Below are 19,833 nucleotides of genomic sequence, written 5' to 3'. Positions count from 1 at the left end.
TCCTCAAAATTTGGATTATTTATATGCAAACGTTGTCGAGATATAAATGTTTATTTGAAGTACTGTAACATACCTGCTGCTTGGCCATTTAAATTACCACCAGTAGGCTCTGGTGAGAGAATTTTATTCCCGGCTTGAGGGGTTAACTTGGTTTTTTTTAGTTTTTTTTCTTTTTTGTTTACATTATATTTGTTGCCTCAACAAGGGTGTAATGAATTACACCATCAAATATTATGTAAATATTTTGCCTTTGAATACCATTGGTACCTCTTCCCGCCTCATTATAATCACTATCATCATCCCATATCCAGACGCGCAGGTTGTTCATGTGACCTACGCCAGGTGAGTCGAACATGTCATTGAACCCTTTGGCAATGAAAGCCATACAGTCAGTAAATAGATGAATAAATAAATTACTCTACATATTTATTTGTCCAAAAACATCCAGGTGTTACACATTTTTTGCATGTCAGTGAAGTAATTAATTTGCTGAAGAATAATTTTAAACGTAAAGTATTTGTAAGTGTTATACAAGTTACCTTTACTAATATATACTGGAGTAGCTAAACGTTAACTCTAGTATATAATTTGTTTTTTTTCCGTCAGTAGATACTATATAATGGGGTGTCACCACCATCAACACGTGACGGGAATCACCACCATCAACACGTGATGCGGATCACCACCATCAACATGTGACAGGGATCACCACCATCTGGTCCCCCAAACAGGGCCCACTCCAAGTTAAGATTGTCAGTCCATGAGGCACCACCTTGGACGGCAGTGTCTTGAAGGTATTATTATTATTATTATTATTATTATTATTATTATTATTATTATTATTATTATTATTATTATTATTATTATTATTATTATTATTATTATTATTATTATTATTATTATTATTATTATTATTATTATTATTATTATTATTATTATTATTATTATTATTATTATTATTATTATTATTATTATTATTATTATTATTATTATTATTATTATTATTATTATTATTATTATTATTATTATTATTATTATTATTATTATTATTATTATTATTATTATTATTATTATTATTATTATTATTATTATTATTATTATTATTATTATTATTATTATTATTATTATTATTATTATTATTATTATTATTATTATTATTATTATTATTATTATTATTATTATTATTATTATTATTATTATTATTATTATTATTATTATTATTATTATTATTATTATTATTATTATTATTATTATTATTATTATTATTATTATTATTATACCCGATGCATTTACTGGACATATTCCAAAATGGCGCCTACGGAAGGTAGAGACCAGCCAAGAATGTGTAGCAGAGTATCGATATTTAAGTATGTTAGAAGGCCATGACTGATTTAAACCTACCGCACTATGAAGGCAATGTACAACAGAGTAGAATTGACTGAATTGTTTTTAAAAAAATAAGAAGGATCGAACGGATTATTAGAAAAACTTACTTAAAAAATTGACTTCATAACGACAAGACGTGGTGAACATTGCTCTGAAGAATTAAGCAAGATTGATAGTTTCTAACGAAAATATTAAGTTGAGATGACATTAATATTGAAGGAAACAACGTGCTAATCCCTGAAATACTGTAAGGAGGATATAAATCCCGGAAATTCTGGAAGTTTCATCCGGATACTTATACGCTAATCGTCTTGAAGCATAAGGTTGACCGAGACGCGAGAGCTGAAGATTGAACTACAACAGGAGAAAATAATAGCAACGATATCGTAAATAGAGAGGCGATCATTGGAAAATTATACTTCCCAAAGGAAAATAAGCTAACTTTGAATATACAATTAAGACGAGGCAAATAATCTTCTACTGGCCTCAAGGAATAAGAAAATATTTCTGCAGAGGAAGGCTAGCAAAGATACATATAGTTGTCAACGATAAATACTAAGATTTCAGAGAACCATGATGAATACATATGTTTCAGAATTTATGTATATTATCTACAGTATTCCTGAGAAAATGATGGCTTGCTAAATCGGCATAGACCGACCTGGAGAGAGATGTCGTCCTGGCAATTAAAACCACCTGACCCGAGAGGAGGAGGTCACTCAACCTGAGCTACCAGAGATGAGGATCCGTCCAGTTGTCGATCCATGGCCTGTGACCAAACCGTGGAGCAGTTGAAGAAGAGCAACTAAGGCCCGAGATATTGAATGGCGAGCTAAGTAATAGTAATAAGTAGTATAATTTCTTATGTAAAGTATTACCAGTATGTGCAATAGAACTAAATAGCCTAAGTGTGCAATTAATATAAGGAAGTGCAGTGTGAAATATCTAAGATGATATTAACATATATTAAGTCAGTGTGAACTTAAGATGATATCTCGTGGCATAATGGTTATGTATTTATTATATTATCTTAACCAGAGGAGTGAGAATATGATTTTTAAAGTGACACAGTGTAACAGATGTTTGCTTAGAATCCCAGTTAGCTAAAAAGATCTATGAATGATATAGTACCATCCGAACCCAGATTACGTCATAGAGGGATGCATATTTTGAATTGTTTAATTTAGGTTACCATACTCTTTGCTGAATGATTATATTGGAAGAGTAGATACCATATTTGGGGTTATATGTGGAATTATACGATAAATCGTGTTGTAAGAAATGAATTCTCCGCTAAAAGAATGTCATGTCTCGTTACATTTAATGATTATTGGAGGTTAAACGCATTAATTGCAGATGCTGAATAAGTTAAATATAAGTTGAAATGAAGGTTATAGATGAAATAATGGAAGTGTATGTGATGTTTTAAGTGTAATATTGCGCAGATTAGTAAGAAATGAGACGTATATGATATAAATAATATGCGGTATATGGGCAAGAGTAAGGCAACTACGGAAAGGAAATATGCCCCAGGGAAGAACTATAGCAAGGTATGATTAGTAAACTTATATATATATTTAGATGAAGTTTGAGAGTGATTTGACAGTAGTAACAACTGGTGATGGGTAGATTTATGCATGATTATGTCGTATTCTGAGTGAATGTTGATTGCATGGAAGATGAAACTATTATGTAACCAGTATGATAATATAATATTGAGATATCATAATGCAGGCACTTTCACACAAGTATATGATAAATGCTTATTGGCTGTGTGCACATTGAGCTGAGATACGTTACATAAGAAATTATCAAGCTAGAGTAGGGAAATAATACGAGATTTACATAGGATATCATCGATGTTTTTTAATTTGAAATACTATAAAAGCGAATATTAAGCTAGGAGCCGTATTTTAAATGGCAATAGGACCAAGAACCTTAGTACGTCATTTGATTTCTCATTTTCTTCACTTTATTCAGCACCAACGAATTCAGATAATTTTTAATATAATTCAGATCACTGATATTAGAATTCAGGACACTTTTATTGAAATTCAGATCATTCTTACAATAATATGAATACTGTAATGGTAGGATTTTTTATGATGATGATGATGAATATTTAACACCACAAGTGATAGAATTATTTATTGAAATACTGAATTTTGACTGTGGTCAGAAGATTATGATATATTTGTTTACATAAATGACCAGACTTAAGTTTTGATAGGAAGATGAAACAGAATTTGAATTCATTTCAGGAATACTCAACCCAGAGTGTGGTGATATGCAAATTTAGATTAGAAATAATCCAGTGCTGACTTAAAATAACTTATTCAAGAGTTAAAATACTTGTTTTATTAGGTTAATGACTGAAAGTTCATGAACTTGTTTTGCGACTTAACCATTTCTTTCGCGATTCTCAGTAATTTAATAAATATGTTTCTAGATTATGTTTTATATAATTGAATGAGTTCTCATTTGTAGTGATAGATTGTAGTTATATTTAGTGAATAAGGTACTCGATAAGTGGACATGTCTTAGAAAATGTTAATTGAATTATGCGTATCCGGAGTTCACGATTGAGCGTTGAATTACGGAATTTTGAACTGTGTAGGGTATCACTATCTCTTTTTGGACGCACGTTAAATGGAATTATAGAAAAATTAACCATTTTTCTGGAAACATGGATACCCTGAGATGTTTATCTGACTAGCTGGGAAAATAACTGTGGTCATTATTATTATTATTATTATTATTATTATTATTATTATTATTATTATTATTATTATTATTATTATTACAAATAAAACTCCATCTGTTTCATTACTCTTATTTATTTCAAGATGACCCAATAAATGTGTACACACACACACATATATACTAGCTGATGTACCCATGTTTCTCTATGGAATTCTACATTGTATGCAGAATTTTAGGTTTGGTAGTGTACATGTTGCGAGTAAGATTGTATTAAATTGCATAGCTCTTAACGTTACCCTAGAAACAAGATGGGGAATTCACCAAACATCTTTTTTTAATGTGAAGGCTGGGTTAGGGAAATTTCATTGTAATGGTAGGCTCGCTTGCCTACCAACAATCACTAAAAGTTGGTTAATTTTTATTATAATGGCAGACTCTCACTCTCCGCCTGCCTTTTTACATCATTGGAAAGACTGACTTAGTGGTTTTCTCAACTGAAATCAACATAGGTCATTACAATGACGCCAGTGGGAATGTCACAATTAAAAACAATGCTGTCATATGAAATACTCGATCAAATGAAAAACCACAAATTTTCTCACTTTCAACGAACAGTAGTACGCTGCTGATCTAACAGTCAAATTTCCAGAGTTGGAATATCCAGGCCGCAGATAGCTGTGGGCCATGAACCCTTTTATTTTCAGTCGGGAGAGGGAGAGTGGAGAATCCCAGGGTAAAATCTATGCCATTTTACTCATCTGTTTCCTAGGAGTACCCCCGATGAGTTGGAAAATATCAGTTCTCGACACTGGCGGTGGGGGGGAGGGATCTGACTTGGAGGCAAATGTTTCCTCCAACCTAGAGAAGAAACCTCCACTTGGCTGCTGATTTGGATTTTTTTTTTTTTTTTTTTTTTTTTTTTTTTTTTTTGCTAGGGGCTTTACGTCGCACCGACACAGATAGGTCTTATGGCGACGATGGGATAGGAAAGGCCTAGGAGTTGGAAGGAAGCGGCCGTGGCCTTAATTAAGGTACAGCCCCAGCATTTGCCTGGTGTGAAAATGGGAAACCACGGAAAACCATCTTCAGGGCTGCCGATAGTGGGATTCGAACCTACTATCTCCCGGATGCAAGCTCACAGCCGCGCGCCTCTACGCGCACGGCCAACTCGCCCGGTGATTTGGAATAAAATGAATGTAGAATCAAATAAAAGTGAAAAGGAAGAAGCTTTTTTTAAGACACGGCTCATTTCAGAGTTGAATTTTGAGTTATTTAATGAAATGTGGTGCTATAATTTGGAATAGGCTGAAATTGTAATTTGAGACCAGGTCATAAGTGAGTCTCTGCCATTATTCCATTAATTGTGCACATTGATCAATCCAATCAGCACGTCAGAGTAGGGATCGAATAGCTGGAATACTACGATAAACCAGTGTGTTATGTACCATCAGTATCAGAAAATATATGAACCAGAGGAATGGTATTCTGGAGAAGAAAGTTATCTAACTGCCTTGCTATTTCCCGCCAGGCTGTTATACTTGGTCATCATCATCATCATTCTACAGTTCCAGTTTCCTGGGTACTGTTAATGAGCCTCTTCCACTTCTTCCTGTCCATATACAACTTATCATGGAGAACATCATCCACTTTCCATCCTCTGGCAACTAGATCTATTTTTTTGCTATTTGCTTTCCGTCGCACCGACACAGATAGTTCTTATGGCGACGATGGGGCAGGGAAGGCTTAGGAATGGGAAGGAAGCGGCCGTGGCCTTAATTAAGGTACAGCCCCAGCATTTGCCTGGTGTGAAAATATGGAAGAGCTTTTCCAGCATCCGTGTGTTTTTAAGTCTATGAATATCTTAAAAAACGACGTAACTTCATCTCAGTTGTTCTTCGAATATACAGCAGCACATTTAAGAAGCCAGCATATGTTGAATTCCTTGACCCACAACTGAAAAATTTCCATCTCTTAACTTTTTAATGCTATATGGCGCACTGGACTTTAATCGTAAATAAACGACGTGACTTCGGCTCAGTGGTTCTTCAATTGGATACCAGCATCTTAAAGGAGCCAGTATATTCTAATCTCCTTATCCAGCAACTCAGGGATTCCTTTCTAAAACAGCTTTTTAATGCGCACTGGACTTTTTAATGCTATACGGTGCACTGGACTTTAATCGTAAATAAACGACGTGACTTCGGCTCAGTGGTTCTTCAATTGGATACCAGCATCTTAAAGGAGCCAGCATATTCTAATCTCCTTATCCAGCAACTCAAGGATTCCTATCTATAACATCTTTTTAATGCGCACTGGACTTTTTATGAATCTCTTTCATAGAGTTATTTTTTAACATAATGCTGCACAATATCTCACATGGTATGTACTTTTACGAGACCTTATGTGTCTTTACATTGTTTAATTTCTTCAGTATTTGTGTTTTAATTTTGCTTTAGGCTGATGATGACCTAGTACTAGGTTGAAACTAGTCCCTAATCATTTTTGTAATTTAAACTCTTTACATTTTGTATTGAAAAGGTGGACCCTAATAATACATTAATTTATTCTATTGTAATCACAGTTCAATACGGATCTATCATTATGAAACTTATTTCATTTAATAGTGAAAATGGGAAACCATGGAAAACCATCTTCAGGGCTGCCGACAGTGGGGTTCGAACCTACTCTCTGTTGGATGTGAACTCACAGCTGCTTGCTCCTAGCCGCACAGCCAACTCGCCTGGTAAAGCAACTAGATCAACCTTGATCATGTCCATCCATCGGGGTTTAGGTCTTCCTGCAGGTCTTTTCACCTCCACCTGTCTTTCCAGATTTATTCTGGCTGTTCTTGCAGGCTCAATCCTCATCAAATGCCCGTACCACCGTAGTCTGGATGTGCCGATCCTATCTAATAGGGATGTTTTTATTCTGGCTTCTTTCCTCGCCTCCTCATTTCTTAACGTGTCCATCTTGGTCTTCTGGATGCGGATCTAAGAAATTTCATCTCTGATGCTTGCAGTCTTGACGAATCTCTTTTTGTGAGGATGCACACTTCAATACCATAGGTCAATATAGCTGTTAAACATCATCAGTTTGGCCAGTTTTAGAATCATGTCATCCCATAAAAGTGTTCTTACTTGTTGGTAGAATTCTAATCCCTTTCGCAGTCTGTTTGTAATTTCCTTTCTGACCAAATTATCACTGGAGATTTCACCTTCCAATTTAAGGAAAACTATTCGCACACTCTAGCTGGTGGTCTCCTAGTTTTACACTTGCTGGACACCCTTCTCTGTTGACTGCTATCACCACTGTCTTGGTCTCGCTGATGTTGAGGTTTTATTCCTGGAACTGGGATTTCCATATGTTGAGTCTGGTCTGTATTTCCTCTTCTATTTCACCCCATATCATGATATCATCAACAAAGGCCACTGCATTCAGTTCATCTCCTTATCGTTCTTCATTATATTGTCCATAACAGTGATGAACCGTAGTGGGGAGAGTGCACTTCCTTGCTGAACTCCACTCTTGATCTCAAAACATGATGATCGACCTTGCTCAATTTGTACACACAGCTAGTGCTGTATAACACCTGAATTTTCCTTACCAGTCCTTCAGGCACATTTCTTTTCCTCAGGCACTCCCAGATCTTATCTCTTATAACACCTTTTCTGTATTGAGGAATGCAGTAACCAGGTTCTTGCCTTTCTCCAATACTTTTCCATCAGCATGCGGGTGCTAAAAATGAGGTACATTGTTGATCTGTTACTTCTGAATCCATATTGCTCCTCCTCTAACTGCGGTTCAATGATGGTTCTCAATCTCCCTTCTATGATCGTCTCTGGAATTTTTAGACCATGAGACAGCAGTGTTATTCCTCTATAGACGGTGGGTTTCCATCTGCTTCCTTTCTTAAACAGGTGAATTACAATGCCTTTGCTCCAATCTGCAGGTATTTTGTTGTCTGTCCATACGGCATTTAGTACTCTGTGCAGCCATTGTATACCCTGGATGCCTGCTGCCTTTATCATGTCTGCACTCACTTCATCTGCACCTGAAGATTTTCCTTTAGGCATAGATTTTAAGGCTGTCTCATTTTCTGTCCAAATGATGGGAGGCTCCTCATTGTAGGCTTGGATTTCCAGTTCTGTATTTTGTTCTTGAACTGGTCTATTCAGTAGGTGGTGAAAATGGTTCTTCAGGACTTCTCTCATGTCACTTTGTCCTAACCAGATTTCCATTTTCATTTTCAAGTGCCTTTATGGTATTCATTGGCTTCCTTTTACCTCTGATAACACTATACAATAGTTTCTTATTGCCTCTGCTGTCTTCCTCCAGTTTCTGAGTGAATATATTCCATGCCTTGGTCTTTTCTTCTAATGTCCAGTTTGTTGTTTCGGTATAATTGTTCGAGGTACACAGCGCTAATCCCATCTATCGGAGATGAGTGGCAGCACAAGAGACAAAGAACATCACTACAAACAATGGTCAACGTAATGTTATTGTTGATCAATTTTATGAGCTTTTGATTTTTTTTTTTTTTTATTTTTTTTTCCCTAGGGGCTTTACGTCGCACCGACACAGATAGGTCTTATGGCGACGATGCTTTTGATATTGTAGGCCTTCACATTTAGTTTTCTTCTGACTCTGAAGTACCACTTTTATAATAGCCGGTACGGAAAAACTGAATAAAACATAAATGATCTGAAATCGTATTCTCCATTACTTTTTTATGTAGTACTTTTCGATAGGACCAATAGCAGTTAAAATTGAAATAATTGATAAAGAGATTCAACCTATTTAATACAAAAGAATAAGAAATGTAGTGAATTACATTCCCATTTAATAATAAGTAGAAATGGTACCGGTTTCGACCCTAGTCTAGGTCATCATCAGCTGATTAAAACATGAAAAACAATGCATAGGAAAAGGAAATAAAAGATCAAGTACACTCTGGATCAGTAGAAGAGGCGATATAAAAATGAACGGGGGTAGACACTGTAAAACTCAGAAGAAGTAAAATGCAAGTTCACTCAAAAGAAAACAGTGCGCAATTCTGTGAGCGGCAGCAAGGCACACGCAGCGCTAGGCAAAGTCCCACAATGTTTACGAATAGCGGAGAATGGTTAAATGAGTCCGTTTTTAAACACTGTCAGGCACAAAGTCACATCGTCTTCAACTCCTGCACGATTATGGATCTTCGTATGTGTTCGATTGTGATGTGACTGCCTCTTTTAGTTTTCTTCTCAATTTCCACTCGGTAATATTGCTGTTGTGCACCTCCTGTGGACGCCTTTTCATCACGTACGGCCATTACAAGCATATCTCATTACCTCTCTAGAGTTAAAAATCAGTCACCTCTGGTACGCGTAGACCGCGGACAACCAATCACGGCCATCGACAAAATGTGTTGTGTTCTTGATAATTCATTATAGCTGAGTGCACATTTGTGGGTGATGTTCCCAGCACATTTGCAGCATAAACAGAAGATGTGTCATTGTCCATTAGTGCTACAGCTCTTGCAGCATCTTTCGGACTTGGTCAGCTCAAAAGCAACATTCCTTTTCAGAACCTAGTGGAAAACTAAATGAAAAGTTCATGGAATGTGTACAAAACCACCAGACGCAGGATCAACAATGGGAAGAAATAGGGATACCAAAACAATGTAAGGCTCCTCATTCATTGCAAAAGACACAATTTATGACTACCATTTTTTCTATGTTTTAACTTGTAAATATTTTTTATAAATAGTACATTTGTTACCCAAACAAAGGTGTAATGAATTACACCATCAAGTATTATGTTTAATATTTTGCATTCTGAGTACCATTGGTATCTATCACTACCTTATTATCGTCTTCATCCCACATCCAGACACACAGGATGGCTGTGTATCAAATAGAATGGTCTACGCCAGGTGAATAAATTCTTTCTTGAATAAAATTACTGTGTCCACCTATTCAATACAATTCAATACGGAACAAAATGAGATTGGTTACTTGTAACTACGCCAGGTGAGTCAAACGTCATTGAACTCTTCGGCAATGAAAGCCATGAAGTGAAAATCCACAGCCTGTTTCCAGTAATTAAACCAGGTCTGGAATAGAATGAATGAAGCCCCCATCTAGCGGCGAGGATAGGAAATGTGCCGGCTGCCGAAGCCTGTCGCACTCCTATGGGGCAATGATAAATGACTGACAGATGAAATGAAATGATATTGGAGTGTGTTGCTGGAGTGAAAGATGACAGGGAAAACCAGAGTACCCAGAGAAAAATCTTGTCTTGCCTCCGCTTTGTCCAGCACAAATCTCACATGGAGTGACCGGAATTTGAACCGCAGTATCTAGCGGTGAGAGGCCGGCGCGCTGCGGCCTGAGCCACAGAGCCTGACCAGAAGAATACCTCATCCCATACATTAACTTGGTCATTAAAATTATTAAACCAATAAGAATGTTAAATGTATATTTATTTTTCATTTTAGATTCCTGGAATTACTGACCCCATGGAGAGGGATGATTTTGCAAATGTATGACTGATGTTATCTTGGATTTTATATACACAGAACTCTATTACAATCAGATTCTAAATCAGTTATTGAGAATTCAATATATGTGGTTCAAGAGGGAGTCTTGCAACATTCTTACACACAAAATAATGGTATTAGTGTTATTACGATAAGAGTGGATAGTAAACATGATGTACTGTATAACACAATGAAAATTTTATATTTTAAAATGGGTAAGAGTGAAATTAATATAAATTAATGTTAAATGGAAAGAATCTCCAGTGAAGAAAAGTTGATCGGCTGTTCCCTACAGTGACTTACCGTATTTACTCGTGTAATTTTCCCTCTCTGATTTCTAGAATGAAAATTTGGAAAAAAAATAAGAATCGCATATTTCCCCCTCCTTGTTTTATCTACAGCACCACGAACTTATCTTCATGATTCATGATGATGTACCGTAATCTGGAACTACTTTGGCAATTCCAGTAATGAAAGCCATACAGATGGTAAATAGATGAAAAATAAATTACACTAAATTTGTGTTTCTCCAGAAAGATTCATGTGTTACACATTTTTTTTCATATCAGTGAAGTAATTAATTTGCCGTGAAATAATTTTTAAAGTACGAGGGGCATACTATATTGTTTTATACTTTATTTTTTGTACGTCCGGGTATAGTTCACATTTCACTTTTGAAGTTTGTGTAACTAGAGTCTTGTTCCACCATTTGGTAGCAGCACATGCAGAGGTGCCAACGAATGCACTTGTCATAGCCATTTCATAACACACTGTCAGCGTAGGAGCAGACAACATGGAAAGCAACCGTCAGGGACAGCACTATACGACTTGATTCCGTGGTGCTTCATCGGCGCTTCGTGACAGTCTGTGAAGAACATGCCCCATCACGGAAAACAGTTTACAACTGGGTGGAAGGTTGGAAAACAGGGTGCACATCAGTGGACAAGAGAACCAGTTCTGGAAGGAATGTGACAATGTCAACACCAGCCGACATTGCCCGGGTCGAATAATCCATCCAAAGAAACAAATACATCACATTTACGGAAATGGAAGCAGCCACAGGAATTAGCCGAAACACCCTGCAGCGGATCGTGCACAGCCACTTACAGTTGGGGAAGGTGTCATCCACGTGGGTGCCTAGACTCTTGTCAAAAAGTAGAGGTGTCGTTGATGTGTGCAGAGAACTTATGCAACACCATTTTCAAGATCCAGCTGACTTATGGCTAGGCTTGTGACTGGTGATGAGACATGGCTCCATTACCATGAGCCACAAACGAAACAACAATCAATGCAATGGAAGCATAGGGGAAGTCCACCACCAAAGAAATGTCAAACAGTGCCATCAGTTGGCAAGCAGAAACATGAATAAACATCTGCGTGGTCGCCGTTTTGCAGATTTTGCAGAACTGAACACAGATGTTCAAGACATGGGTATGCAGCACTCCGAAAGAATGGTTTCAGGAAGGTCTGGAGAGACTGACACATCAATGACAAAAGTGCATACAGTTGGAAGCAGATTATGATGAAAAGGTGGACATAAGAAATGATGTGTAATTTACTTCATTTTGGTAGGAAAATATAAAGTGTAAAACGATATAGTACACCCTTTGTAAGGTATTTGTAATCATTATACAAATTACCTTTACTAATTGATACTGGAGTAGCTAAACCTTAACTTTTGTGTATAATGTTTTTTTCAGGCTGTAGATACGATACAAGTTATCAACATCTGAAGGGGGGATGCAGATCTATTCCCCCCAAACTGCCCATTGGGCCCCAACCCACCCTCCCAAGTTCAGATTATCAGTCCATGAGGCAGTGTCTTGAAGGTATTATTATTATTATTATTATTATTATTATTATTATTATTATTATTATTATTATTATTATTATTATTATTATTATTATTATTATTATTATTATTATTATTATTATTATTATTATTATTATTATTATTATTATTATTATTATTATTATTATTATTATTATTATTATTATTATTATTATTATTATTATTTTTATTTATTTATTTATTTATTTATTTATTTATTTATTTATTTATTTATTTATTTATTTATTTATTTATTTATTTATTTATTTATTTATGTATTTACACTGTTTATGCCCACATTGGAGCACCAAAATCAACCTTATACAATAAAATCTTCAAAAAATAGGTACCGTACATCAAAAAATAAGTTATTTTTTTTAAACTTGAGAATTTCTTCTTTTCCTAAAACTTCTTCATTCTAGACGATCTTGTAGCCCATTCTTCTACTGATACACTGCTTACGTTTTGATGTTTTAAGTGATAGTTTTGTATATTTGTTGTTTAGAATCTTCTTCTCTTCTCTATTTTCAATTTGCTCTGTAGTAATTTTTCATTCATCCAAATCCATTTGTATTTAAACCAAGTGTTTTTTGTTTTACTATTCCAAAGAAATCAAAAAGCTGTTTTAGGAGTCTAAAATTTGGCAAACGGTATATGTGTCCTAAAAATGCAATCCTCCGTTTTCTCATCGTGTCAATAATTGATTCACTTTCCTTGTAAATAACTGAATTGGGTAAAAGTCTCCACTGGCCATCAACCTGATGTTTTTTCTTAATAATTGTCTGGAGAATTCTTCTATCCACTTTCTGCAGTTTGTCTGTTGTTGTTTGGGTATTAAGTTTGAATAATGTTTCACTTGCATACGTTGCTTCTGGTCTGATGACGGAGTATTAATGGTGTAATTTAGCATTAATTGGTTGGGAGACTGTTTTTTGTAACTCGGCCAGGTAATTTGTTGTGCTCGTCTCAATTTTAGAGTTCTATTATCTATGGATGCTTTCTCATTAGCATTCCAAGTGACAATTTCACCAACATATTTAAATTTATTTACTACTTTTATTTTCTGAGTACTATTTAATATGATGTGTGAGAGTGTCAACTTTAAAGAATGGCATAATTTCAGTTTTCTCAAAAGAGATTTTCAACCCAACCTTTGCTGCTAATCTTCCTAGTTTCTCTACTTGATATTTTGCTTCTTCTATACTGTTTGCTAATAGCGCCAGATCATCTGTAAATGCAACAGTGGGGGCTACTTGGCCGAGGCGGTAAAGGCGTTTGCTCTATTAACCAGTGTTTCATCTTAGGTCTGACACTAGACTCATCAGAGTGGGATCTGTCAGACCTTACCCACTGATGCTGGGGTATATGCAGGTGAACTTATCAGAAGCCCATTATAAGAGGCACAGTCTGATAACTGCATACGGGAGATAAATCTCCACAATGGAATGAGTCTAGTGTCAGACCTAAGACAAAATGCTGGTTAATAGAGCAAACGCCTAAAAAGCCTACATCTGATCTGTTTTTGACATGCTCTATTGGTGAAAAATATCTAATTCCCTCCATGGGAACTTAGAATTTTCCATTCGGAATTGCTAGGTGGGCAATAATTCCATTGTGGAGATTTATCTCCCGTATGCAGTTATCAGACTGTGCCTCTTATAATGGGCTTCTGATAAGTTCACCTGCATACACCACAGCGTCAGTGGGTAGGGTCTGACACATCCCACTCTGATGAGTCTAGTGTCAGACCTAAGACAAAACACTGGTTAGTAGAGCAAACGCCTGAAAAGCCTTACATCTGATCTGTTTTTGACATGCTCTATTGGTGAAAAATATCTAATTCCCTCCATGGGAACTTAGAATTTTCTATTCTCATCAGGAAGTCGTGAAATTTAAGAAATGAGATTTCCACTTCCGGAGGTGCTTATGGCCCTGAGGTTCACTCAGCCTACACCAAAAATGAGTACCAGATTAATTTCCGGGGACAAAGGTGACTGGGTGTAGAGCTAACCACTCTACCCCATCAAATGTCAAGGTTACAGGGAAACCTTTACATTCCACCCCTCCAAGGGCCTTCATGGCCTGTACGGAGATGACTATGCTTTGCTATTCATTATCATTATGTGTGAAAAGGAACGTTATTTAAAGTATTTCAATAATTATAGTATGAAAAAAGCAAAGTATAGCGCCGGTCCCATTCACCAGCTAAGCAGATGGGCAGGCGGTTCCAGAAATGATAATGAATAACCTAAACTAATATTTTCATATTTTATTCAAATTGTATACTTTCATTCCTGTTGTTTTAACATTTCGTACAATAGCCATTTCAATTTTTATGTATGTAACTGCCATTGTACTCAGAAGACTGTATTGTGATAGTTTAATATTGTTACTTGTTGAATACATAGACCGTCATCAGCAATAATGCAAAAGGACCGGTGAAGTAAGACTACAGGTCTGCCTGTGATTACTGTATCTTCTTCTTTTTCTACCGTTTTTCTCACATCTGTGGGATCGCAGGTGCAAACTGTGATGCACATGTGGTTTGGCCCTTTTTTCGGCCGGATGCCCTTCCTGACGCCAGCCCTATATGGAGGGAGTAATCACTATTGTATATTTCTTTGGTGGTTGGTAGTGTAGTGTGTTGTCTGAATATGAAAAAAAGAAAGTGTTGGGACAAACACAAACACCCAGTCCCCGGGCCAGAAGAATTAATCAAGAGGCAATTAAAATCCCCGACCCAGTTGGGAATCGAACCCGGGACCCTCTGCACCGAAGGCCTCATTGCTCACCATTCAGCCAATGAGAAGGACCCTGTGATTATTGTAATACATTAATTGAGATCCTCTACGTGGACACATAATTTCTTTAAATAAAAATATAGTTAACATTGTTTAAAGGCAGGTGATTTATTGAATGGTGGGTGATTTAATTTAATAAATTTCATATGTATGTCCACTCTAAAGGACACTACCAGCATCTTTAAGGCGGTTATATTAGTTTAAGTTATTTATTATTATCATGTGTGAAAAGGAGCGTTATTTAAAGGATTTCTCTAATTATAGTACGAAAAGAAACATCTAAGCAGATGGGCAGGCGCGGGGAGAAAGGAGACGTGTGGCGGTGAACCAATAGGAGGGGAGAGGTGCAGAGGTGTGGCAGGAGGCAGGCAGTATGCCAGCTTAGCATTGACCAGCAGGTATTCATCGCTGTTCACGCGGAACTTGAAATGTCACAACTTTTAGGCCACTTAGTTAATGCCCTAATGAATGTCGGCACCCAGAATTGATGCTGACATCTTAAATATCTATACCTCAATGTGTTTTCCAAATTTCATACTGATCGGAGACTTAACCATTGCCGATGTTCCCTCGTGAATACCATATTAGTACCTCTCCCTACCTCATTATCATCCCATATCTGAATGCTCAGGTTGTCCATGGGCATCAGATACAAGGTCCTACAGCAGGCGAGTCAAACATGTTATTGGACACTTCCGGCACTAAAATTCATACCATCAATAAATAGATGATAGATGAATAAATATGTAACACTAAATTTTTGTTTCTTAAATGATTGAGGTGTTACCTCTTTTTTTTTTTTGCATGTAAGGTGTAGTAATTAATTTGCTGAAAAATAATTTTAAATGTAAGGTATTTGTAAGTGTTAAACAAGTTGCTTTTACTAATTGTAACTAAAGTAGCTAAACCTTAACTCTTATATATAATGGTTTTTCAGCTGGCTGATGCAGTACGAGCATTACATCAACGTGTTGTGAAGGAAAGTTTGCATATCTACTCCCAAAAAAATGTGCCTGTTGTGCCCCAACCTACACTTCCATCTTGGACGGCAGTGTTGTGAAGGTAAGGTATTATTATTATTATTATTATTATTATTATTATTATTATTATTATTATTATTATTATTATTATTATTATTATTATTATTATTGTTGTTGTTGTTGTTGTTGTTGTTGTTATTACTACTAGAGGACGCATGCTGCTCTGCTGCATTCCTTATAAATAGGTCAGATAACTCGTCTTGATATGCCTGTCGTAGTGATATTGTTTTGCCTGTCCATTTCAATGGTTTTATGAACATTTAATAAGAAGCACGTTATGGTATGCCGCTGTTCGTAGTCAAAATTTATCCATTCTGATGTCATTATGTCATCTGTTTGGTAAAAATCTATCCATATATTCGCTCTTTTATCCTGCAGTTCTTGATGTAAAGCTTGGGATTGTGTCGTACAAGGCAATGGTGTTTAATCGCAGTTCTTCGATATAGAACGATTGTATTGTGAGCTAATAGATTAGTCTCAAAGCAGCATTTTTTTGCCAGGCAGAGAACGTTTTTTAAGATACATGGCCTTCACTCTTTCCAGTGTAACTAGGCTATCCTTCAGTAGGTGTTCAGATAATATCTAAGGCATAGTATGTCATGATGGGGTCTGTTTGTAGGTACATTTTTTCTCTTATCAGCATGTAAGTGTTTAGGAATGTTCTGCCATGTGTTGAATATATTTGGAAGCTGGGGAGGGTTAGAGAATCAAAGAGTATCTAGCAAGGAATAGTAATCTTCCCTGATCAGAGGAAGTGTGTACTCTCTGGCTTGACAGGTAGTAATCAAACATGGCTGCATGGAATGGCATTACCAAGAATGAAAATCACATGTATCAGAATATAATGAAAGTATTAGTCACTTAGCAACCTGCTAAGTACAGAATGTATTGCAGATTAGTGTAAGCCTTCGCCTGCAATTATTGGAGTAATCATTTAATGATTCAATTTTATGATTACTGAAAGTTGGCTGAACTTGGAGACCTATCAATGTCTCGTGATTCACCGGCAGGTAATTCCGGAGAAAATAAAATAAAATGAAGCAAATAGGTTCTGTAGAACAGACAGATGGATTTGCCAAACCTGTTTTTAGTAAACTCTTTTAATATATAATTTGTTCTTCTTCTTATTATCATGAAGGCGAATGAGGTGCATGACCATTTGGCTCCACATATGCCTAGTGGACACCAACCCACCCTACCAAGGTTAATCTCCAGCAGGTCAGAGTAATTTTGCTATAGTATTTATCAGAGACACCAATATTGTTGTCCGGTGTGCTTTGCCATATTGTTCCCCTTCCTCCATTGGTGAGTCATGGACTATTTGCCATCATTCCAGTAGGCTTTGTGAAGGCTGAATGATAACAGAGAAGAAAGGTAGGCATGTTTGTACTGTGCAGTTGGACTGCAAAGTGAAGGTGTTGCATTCTCAGGTATTGCAGGGTACTTCTTGTCCTTTTAGTGGTAGTTTCCAGATGTTGCACAGCAGTCGAACCTCATGTCTACTAAAGTTATTCTGGTGTTTTTGAATTTGGCTGCTGTGATTTTTCTGTGGTGAAGTGATGGTTAGGTATCAGTTACGTGGTTTCATCAAACAGGATGCTTTGTCTGCAGTGTGTGATGTGGGTTTGGCTATGGCTGATTTCGAGAGCTGCTGCAGAATTGTGTGTCACATGTGTTCTGTTCTAGCCATGAGGTGTAGAGATAGGGAATGTCAGAGTATCACACATAAGACTGATCTCAAAAATAATCTACTGGAGGATCAGGAGAAAATTGTGGAAGGAACAAAATAAACTACTATGACCAGTTGAAAACCGCAAGGAAATCAATAAATCCACTTTAAAGAAAGCCAAAATCCTCTACTGTGAGTACTATTATTTATGAAATAAGGGAAAGGCATTGTAACCTCATTGTTACACACAAACACAAATGAACGCAATGATCTTCTTCTTCTTGTTCTTTTCTAGCCTATTTCAATCCACTGCTGGATATAGGCCTCTTCCATGTGCTTCCATCGTCTTCAGTCTTGAGCCACTTGGAACCAGCGTGTTCCAGCCAACAGCTTTATGTCGTCGAGCCATCTCTTCAGGGGTCTTCCAATGCCTCTCTTGTGTCCCCATGGTCTCCAGTGAACAATCCTAGAGGTCCACCTGTTGTAGTCTTGTCGAGCTACGTGTCCTACCCATTGCCATTTTAGTCTTGCTACTATCTCTAGGATGTCTGTTACATTAGTTCTTCTCCTGATATCCTCTGAACGGATCTTATCCCTAAGGCTGATCCCTAGCATCTGTCGCTCCATGGCTCGTTGTGTTCGCTGAAGCTTATGAGCACTTTCCTTCGTCAGAGTCATCGTTTCCAGACCGTAAGTTGTAACTGGCAGCACGCACGTATTATAAACCTTGGTCTTCAGGTTAATTGGAACATCCTTGTTGGTGAGGATGAATCTTAGTTTTCGGAATGCAGTCCAACTCATACCTATTCTGCGAGGAATTTCTGCACGTTGGTTGTCTTTTCCAAGTTTTATCTTGTGTCCAAGATAGATGTACTCATTGACAGCTTCTATATATTGGTTTCCCATTTTAAGTGGTCGACTCTCTGGGCTTAGAATTTTCGTTTTATTAATGTTCATTTCCAAACCAATCTTAGCAGAAGCAGTTTTTAATTCTTGGATCATGCTTTCTAGCTCATCTAGATTTTCACTTATGAGCACAATGTCATCGGCAAAACGCAGGTGGTTCAAATATAACCCGTTGATTTTTATTCCTTTATTATCCCAATGAAGGGTTTTGAATACATCTTCCAAGGCAAGGGTAAACAGCTTTGGAGAGATTGTGTCACCTTGTCGAACTCCTTTGCCAATTGGGATTTTATTGGTGATGAGGTCTTCGTCCACTCTGACTACCATTGTTGCGTGATCATAAATGTTTTCCAGAAGCTTTATATACCTTGAGTTTATCATGGCATTTTGAAGTGCCTTCATGATTGCCCAGATCTCCACTGAGTCAAAAGCTTTTTTATAATCAATGAAGGCCAGATGAATCTTGATGTTGTACTCAGTGGTTTTCTCAAGAAGAAGACGAATAGTCTGGATGTGTTCAACAGTTGAGAAACCTTTACGAAATCCCGCTTGCTCGGCAGGTTGATAAAAATCCAGTTCTCTTGTGAGGCGGTTGGTTACAATTTTAGTCAGGAGCTTGTAAAGGTGTGATAACAAACTCACAGGACGATAGTTCTCTAAATTTTCCTTATCACCTTTCTTGAAGAGAAGTATCACTTCAGCATTTTTCCAATTTTCTGGTATTCTTCCAGAGTTAATACACTTGTTCATGAGTATTCTCACGGCTTCTAGCAATGATACATGATAATAATTATAATTAATGAAGATTAAAAATGTTTAGATGCAATCAAAGATATTAAAAACAAGCGCACATTTGCAAAAGAAAACAACAAACGGTAACGATCAGGTTAAGCAACATGACGGCTAAGGAAAGGATAATGGAAAGCGGTGGGACCATATCCAGGCAGTGGAAGGTATTGGCAGTGCTGAAGAAGCAA

General features: G+C 36.7%; 1 long non-coding RNA gene across 1 annotated transcript in view; it reads left to right on the top strand.

Annotated features, from left to right (window-relative positions):
• Nucleotides 1-19,833, top strand: part of LOC136884976 (uncharacterized) — a 45,065-nt gene that overhangs the window by 23,781 nt on the left and 1,451 nt on the right. Inside the window, exons 5-6 of the long non-coding RNA XR_010861445.2 lie at nt 610-794; nt 16,179-16,303. This is a non-coding gene — a long non-coding RNA (uncharacterized lncRNA). The remainder of the gene's footprint in view (nt 1-609; nt 795-16,178; nt 16,304-19,833) is intronic.

The sequence above is a fragment of the Anabrus simplex genome, chromosome 13 (assembly GCF_040414725.1).
Source record: "Anabrus simplex isolate iqAnaSimp1 chromosome 13, ASM4041472v1, whole genome shotgun sequence".
Classification (NCBI taxonomy): Eukaryota; Metazoa; Arthropoda; class Insecta; order Orthoptera; family Tettigoniidae; genus Anabrus; species Anabrus simplex.
The sequence above is the reverse complement of the archived record's forward strand: the minus strand, read 5'-3'. Positions and strand labels throughout refer to the sequence as shown.